Source organism: Camelus dromedarius, chromosome 34 (assembly GCF_036321535.1).
Source record: "Camelus dromedarius isolate mCamDro1 chromosome 34, mCamDro1.pat, whole genome shotgun sequence".
Taxonomy (NCBI): Eukaryota; Metazoa; Chordata; class Mammalia; order Artiodactyla; family Camelidae; genus Camelus; species Camelus dromedarius.
In genome coordinates this window covers 10,257,219-10,264,665 of record NC_087469.1, presented here as the reverse complement: position 1 = coordinate 10,264,665, position 7,447 = coordinate 10,257,219, and the positions used below count along the sequence as shown (strand labels likewise).

The following is a 7,447-nucleotide window of genomic DNA, read 5'->3' as shown; positions in this document are numbered from 1 at the left end:
GAGAGAGTGAAGCTTCTGCAGAGTCTCAATTCCAGCCTGACCACTCGGGACAGGAAGAAGCTGGAGGTTTGTCTGGGGTCACCAGAAATAGCCCACCCCAGAGATGCTGCTTGCCAGTTCCACCCATGGTCCCCAGAGCACACTGCCCACCACTCCAGCGGTGCCTGATCTGACAGGGCACAGGAGGGTCTCATGAACTGAGACCCACTGGGTTCCCAGCGCTTCCCTCTCTCCCTGCCTCCACTCCAACCTCTGCGCTGTCCCATCAATTCTGCCTGTAGGATGACAGCCAGTGTGCTGGGGGTGAGGGGTGGGACAGTCATCATCACCAAGCAAGAAGTCCGCAGACCAGAAAATAGGAAGAAGTAGATGGTGTGCCCCACCCCACACACACCCCAGAGCTAAGCCAGGGAGGAAGGGATTTTCCATTCAGCCTCGCTCTGTTCTGTGACTCACCATTCAGGATGGGACGTAATCCCTGCTACCCTCCATCTCCGTGTTTCTAAAACCTGATGTTTCATGAATTTTGCATCAGGTTCAGAGACAGGAGATGTACTGAAGTGAGCCTGCCTTCATGTTGTGCTGAGGGATCTGTGTGTGTGTGTGTGCGTGCGTGCGCACACGAGCTCATACGTGCCCACCCTGTGTATGCTTCTGCACACACTGACTCCAACCCCTTACCTCTCATGCACATACACACACACACTCTCACGTGCACACACACCGGTGCAGACACACCCCCCACGCTCTGAAAGTGCTCCGTCACAGTCTCCGGGAGCCCACCACACAGTCACACGCACAGCCTCACCCCCAGCTGGCACACACGTGCACACCCCCCAGATTCTCCGGCAGCAGCAAACTCCTCTGATGAGTTTCCTCATCTCACTCAGACCAAACCCACAGCTGAGCTGACACAGACTCACACCCGCATTCCGACATCCACCCTCCCGCAAACACACACAGACTCCCGTCCCCACGGCCGTGACTCACCAGCCAACATTTGGGACGAATGCTCACTCTGCCTTCTCTCTCTATTCATTTAGGAACTTTTTTAAAAACTATGTCTATGTGTCACTGCTTACAACGCACTCTCATGTACATTATCTTAGCTCTTCCTCAAGGTAGCCCCGAGAGGGAGCATTGTTACCACTACGTTCACTATGAGCAGACGAAAGCTCAGAGAGGCTGGGCTTTTCCAGAGTCACATGGGTTGATTGTAGCTGAGATAGACCTGGATCCCTGCCTGTCCGATTCCAAACATTCTGCTTATCCTCATAGGCTGGTCACACTAGCCCACCTGGCACCTTCATGCACACTAGGGAAAAGTGCCCCTCCAGACAGACAGGGCGCCCACCTCTGCGACCAGGTGAGGGCTCAAGGTCAGACCTCATTCACATCTTGGCCAGGCTCCTGTGCACTGAAGGGCACCTGGATGACCACACAGGGCAGCCTGATATCCCTGCCCACCTCTTAAGGGCCCCCCCTCCCCAGCATGTCCCCCTCTGTCCCCCGAGCACATGGCAGGGCCCTTCCCCCAAACCACCACTGAGGGGCGGACCCTCATTTGATTTTGACCCCAAACCACTGACCCTGGTCCAGGATGCTCGCTCAGGAAGCCCCGCCTTCCCGTATCCTGAAGGAGGGTCCCACAGACACTGGGGCCCAGCCTGCCATGCTGGCCAGGCTCCCTGGCCCCCTTCCCACACAGCACCAGCGTCAGTGCACAGAGTCCCCCTCATCCCTTCAGAGCCTCCCCACCCCCTGCTTTCAACTCCCGCCCTCTTTCTGGGAGCTTTCTGGGGCTCTGCATGCTGTTTGGTAAATAAATCTGAGGGCAGCGGGAATAATACACCTGTCAAACAGCAGCTAGCTTCCAATTTCCACTGTCAGCCCTGCTCGCCGTGCCACGCTGAGCCTAGTGACACTCTGCCACAAGTAATCCATTTCCCGAGGTCCCTGCCGACGGGAGGGGTGGGCCCTTACCAGGGGACCCCTGCCAGTCAGAGCATGCCGCGGGGCAGACCTGCAGAGGAACTTCCAATGGCAGACCTGCTTGAGAGCAGCCAAGGCAGGTGGGAGGGCAGGGGAGGCGGGGGTAGGGTGGTGGCGTTCAGACTGACCCTTTGACTTTTCTCCACCGGAGAGGGTCAGGAAGGATCATCATGTCCCATCACTACAGGAATATCTGCCCAACACTGGTCCCTCCTGATATACAAGCAGGCAGCAGTGTTTAGGCGTGAGATTCTGGGACCCGGGGTTACAAAGACCCCTTGGCGGTCAGCGATTCCAGAAGTCTGTCCCCAGCTGAGCTGCTCTCTCACTGTCGCAGGTGTAGAGAGGTTAGCCAGCCTGCAAAGGCCTTCTGGAGGAAGCTTCCCCCAGTTCAGCCACGATAAACATTTTAGTTAGGAAGTCCTTTCTCTGGTCTGACCTTGCTTCTGTGGCTTCAGACCATCTCCTCTGCTTTGACTTTGCAGAAGAGGCCAGCAATGCGCCTTCACTGTCCAGGGTGCCCTGCCACCCCACACACCCTACCCAGCTCCCCGGCCTTATCCTCTCCAGATGGAGAAGCCCTGTCTCCCCTCCTGGGTCTTCACAGCCTCTGAGTCTCGCCTGTAATTCTCCTCTAGCCCTCAGTGTCCCTGCTCTGCTGCACAGCTGTGTGGCCCTGAGGGATACAGGTCTCCCTGCCTCTTCTCGGCACACCTGGGGACTTTTATACACAGTTCCCTTGGGGGTTGCAAGCAAGGTGTCTCTCCCACTGTCAGCTCCCCTACGCCAGACCAATTTAGGGAGAAGGTGCTGTGGAAATTGGACTGCAGGCTGGGGGCTGGGGCTGGAGGTGGGAGCAGAGATGCCTGAGGCCGGATGACAACCTGAAGATGGCTCCTCCCTCAGCGTCTAGCACATGAGAAGGAGTCGGGGCCTGGGCGGCACAGCTGAATGGTGGTACAGGGTGCGGGATGAACACAGTCTGCAGAATGAAGGCGCAGCCTCTCCTCCTGGAGCATTTTGCTGTTAGTTCAAGGATGAGAGGAACTCCTCCAGGCGTAGGGCCTGGCCCTCAAAAGAACAAGCCACCAAGCTGTGTCCTAGATTCAAAATGCTCCTGTCCTTTCCCTGTGGTGCCTCCCAGCTCACCCCACATCAGAGCCAAGCCATTTTCTCCATTTTCCTGCCAACACTGGGGGCGCGTGTCTGTTCCCCCAGGGCATTCCTCCCTCCAAACCTCATGCCCTCAGTGTAGACCATCAGAGGTGGAAGGGTTTGAGACCCTCTAATCTGACTCCTTATCTTTACAGAGGAGGAAACTGAGACCAAGGAGGTTACAGGACCCACTGAGGAAGCGAGGCATGCTGAGCAAACTCGGGCAAAGCACTGGCCCTTCTAAGCCTGTTTCCTCATCTATAAAATGGGAGAGAATACCTATGTTCTAGGGTTAATGGAAAATACTTTCCTTGAGGACAAGTTGTTACCGCTGTCCCCCCTCCGGTGCCAAGAATGATAGTAGGTTTTTTTCATTGAAATATATTCGGCATATAGCATTGTGTAAATTTAAGATGTAAAACATGTTAATTTGGTACTATATATATAGTAATATGGTTTCCATCGTAGCAATAATTAATGCCTCTATCACGTTACATAATTATCACTTTATGGTAGGTTTTCTTGCTACTCAGGATCTTTGAGTGAAAGAATGCAAAGCATTTAGTAGGTGCTCATTAAATGGTAGCCCCTGTTACCCAAGGTCACAGCTAAGCTAGTGGGAAACCCAGGTTTCCTGACTCCTGGTGCCCGGCCACTTACCCCTTCCCTGCGCCATCTACATGGCTTCTCTCCCCCTGCCCACCCTTAGCCCTGCACCCCAGCCTCTGACCTCTCCTTGGGGAACTGTCAATGGGGCAGAGAGAGGGAGTCTCTCCAGGAAGGGAGGGGCGGTCCTGAGCTAAGCCACACCCCCTCGTCACTACCTGTGAAGAGCAGAGACAGAGAAGCAGAGGGAGAAGCACGTTTGTTTCCATGTTGTGCAGAGGAACTAAAATAAATACAAACAAATTTGGCAACACAAGCTCAGGGTAGGTCGGCCCACTTCCGCCCTCCCTGCTGAGCCACTGCTGTTTGCTCTTGAATGTGAGGATGAGTAACTCCTAGCCACCCACTGAGCTGGGAAGCTGTCCCAGCCCGGGCCTCCAGCACAGATCCAGAGGGGCAGGGAGGCAGGAGACCGACACTCTTGCTCCCGGTTCTGGGGCCCTGGAGCCTTCCCGGGGAAAGGCCTCCCCTGGCTGTGGCCTATAGGACTCAGGTCAGGTCTGCGGAGGCTTCCTGTGCCCTCTGTTTGCTGCGCATACATCGGGGAGGTCGTGGAACATCAGTCGGAGGGCAGGGAAGTGAGGGCATCCAGTGAATTTGTAAACACTGGGGTTAAAGAGCCCACCTGCTGGAAATCACCTTTTCAGGACCAGGCTGAACCTGGGAGGGCAACTGAGTGAGGGGCTCCCAGGCATATCGCTCACCCAGTCCAAACCAGGGAAAGGAGAGAACAGAGAGGCACTGTCCTAGCCTCCACACAGCCTCTCCTCGCACCCAGGGGTGCTTTCTCCCCATGCGTCCCCACACCAGGTGCTCTCAAACCCTACCTGCTTCTCTCTCCCTCTTACATACAGGCATACACACACACACACACACACATGCATACACACACACACACACACACACACACACACACACAAGGAGAGTGCCCTGTCTCTTGCCCTGTTTCTGGCTTCAGATGCCATCATTCTGCTGTCCTGGTAGCACTGGTGCGAGGGCACTAGCTTGTGGGGTGACCAGTGACCTCAGTCCTTCCCTAATGTCCCCACACAGGCTCCTGAGACAGCGCATGATCACAGGCACAGACAGACCTGGGACAGACAGACTCTTCTGCTCAGACAGTGTCCAGCTGTGCTATTTCAGGCATGTCCCTCCATCTCTGTGCTCGGGCTCCCTGTCCGCCCATGGGACCCTAGTAGGAGCTACTTTATAGCAAGTTTGGAGAATTGAATGAGATCATGGCGCATAGCAAGGCTGCAGTAATGGCTATTTCCATTACTATCCTTTTGTAAAGGATTTAGGAGAGGATGCCGATCAGGGCAGATCCCAGCACAGTAAACCAGGAGGTTTTTTTTTTTTTTTCCAAAATGTTCAGTCTCTGCAGGCAAGGTTGTCCTCTAATTCAGAGCAGAACAGGAGAAGCCTGGGCAGGCTCTGTCTTGCTGGGACCTGGGATATGCCTAGGACAGTGACGGTCCCCATACCAGTTCACTCTAGCTCCCACAGACAGCCACGCACAGTGCAGTGCACACAGCTCTGGCAGACTCCTGGCCACCCCCCATCTCCCAAACACACTCCATGTGGCCCATTAAACATTTAATGGGGCACTAGGAGTGAGCATGAGGAGGCTGGAGGGGATGTAGCTAGAAAGGGGACAGCCCTGTGGCAAGTATCAGGGCCCCCCATAGTTGTGCCTACCCCAACATGTCACACGGACACCCTCAGCAGTTGCAGAACTGGGCTGGGCTCAGCCCAAGATGCCTGCCTCAGCCAGAGACTTCTATACGGCCCAGGCCTTCCCAGGCTCCAGGTCCGCATCACTGCACACATGCAGTGCACACATACATGACTAGACTGGGAGACATCAAGCCCAGGACTTCTGAATCTGGAGAACATGGTGAGCCTTCCAGGGGGTCTGTGAATTCCCACAAACAACAGGCAAAAGTGCATGTGTGTGCACACACTCTTGTCCACATGTGTGCACACGTGTGCCTTTGGATGGGGAGAGGGTCTGTTGTCCTTATCAGATTTTCAAAGGATCTACAGCTCCCCAAAAAGCTAAAAACTATTATCTTGCATTGCTGGCTCATTTAGCAATTGAGAAGAGTGGAACCCCCGAAAGATAACCTCTCAGTCCAGTTCCACTGGGGACAGCCTGAGCGCCTCGGCGAGGGATGCAGAGGACCAGAGGGCCTGCTCTGTGGACTCACACAAGGCTGAGCCATCTCCACATCTCCCTCCCTTTCTGGAGAGACAGCCTCACTCCTGCATCTCCACCACCCCCCTTGCTGCAGAACACACCCACCCACCCACTCCTGCAGGGTGGATGGAAGCCGGGTCATCAGCCATCCTGCCAGGCCCTTTGTGAAGGACAGAGGAGAAGGAAGCATTCCTGGTAAGACTTTTACCCCCCGCAGCCACCCAGAAGCCAGGAGTAGGGCCAAGAAGCCGGCACACACGTGCGTGCAGCTCTGCCCCCTCCGCTCGCCTGCCGCGACAGCCACCCCGCCCCTCCACGGCCTCCCCGCCTGCCTTTGGGAATGATGAGTTTATCTCCACAAGACAGAGAGGTACGTTTGACGGCAGAGATGACTCGGGCTGAACTCCTCTGTAAGCAGGCTCCCCGGGGAAGGGCTGGGAGAGATGCTATCGCTCCTGTTTGTCAGTCAGTCGTCAGGAACCCAGTCTTTCTGCGCCCCCTCCCTGTCCCCTGCTCCCCAGCGCCCAGCCGCCTTGGCAACCAAGGGAGCTGTAAATATCCCCCAGGCACCTGGGCGCCAGGGCCCTGAGGACACAGGAGATGAAAGTGTGAGGACACACTATCCACCCACAGGAAAAAGGAAAACAGAAGCCCAGCAACCCTTGCTGCCCTGCTTCCGGGTCCCAAGGCTTGAGCAGATCTCTAAAGTCCACGGAGAGTCAGTATTTTGAGGGTGGAGGACACATCTGGGAGAGAAGGGACACATCTGGGCCATTCCTGTGGGAACCCCCCAGGGACTTTGCCTCCAAGGCCCATGTCATCACATCCTCTCTGTTGGCTCTCATCTTGGGGACTGCCTGCTTCTCCCTGGAATTTCCTCCCCAGCAGCCCACTCTAGCTCTGCCTGGGCAGCCAGGCCCCTGAGCACCACCTCTCTGCCAGTGCAGAGCCCAGGGCCCCTCCTCTGTTTGTTCTTTTTCTTTTTTTGGAGGGGGGATAATTAGGTTAATTGGATTATTTGTTTATTAGTATTTTTTAATGGAGGTACTGGGGATTGAACCCAGGACCTTGTGCACACTAGGCACGTGCTCTACCACTGAGCTATACCCTCCCCACGAGGGCCCCTCCTCTGGAGGAAGGAGAACAGAGCCAAAGAGTGGGAGAGTCGGGGACCAAGGCCCACAACTTTGGGCAGCCCAACTGATCTCCTGGGGGTGTGCCCGGCACTGGGCTAGGGGCTGAGAGACAGTGCCTCCAAGTTTCTTCCCTGAATGTAAGGAAGGCAAGAAAGGAACCAAGAGCTCATCTGGACCTCTTGGATGGGGACACTGAAGCCGGAGAGATCGGTGACCAAGACTAGCATTTGCTGACTTCCCATTCGGAGCATCGTGCTCAGTGGGAGGACGAGGCAGGTGCCCCTGAACGCAGCAGACA

The 7,447-nt window shown here is 55.6% G+C and overlaps 1 non-coding gene across 1 annotated transcript; it reads right to left on the bottom strand.

Moving 5' to 3' along the window:
* Window positions 1-7,052: 7,052 nt before the first annotated feature.
* On the bottom strand, window positions 7,053-7,125 carry TRNAT-AGU (transfer RNA threonine (anticodon AGU)). The gene has a single exon. It is a non-coding gene; the product is annotated as a tRNA-Thr (tRNA).
* Window positions 7,126-7,447: the final 322 nt, after the last annotated feature.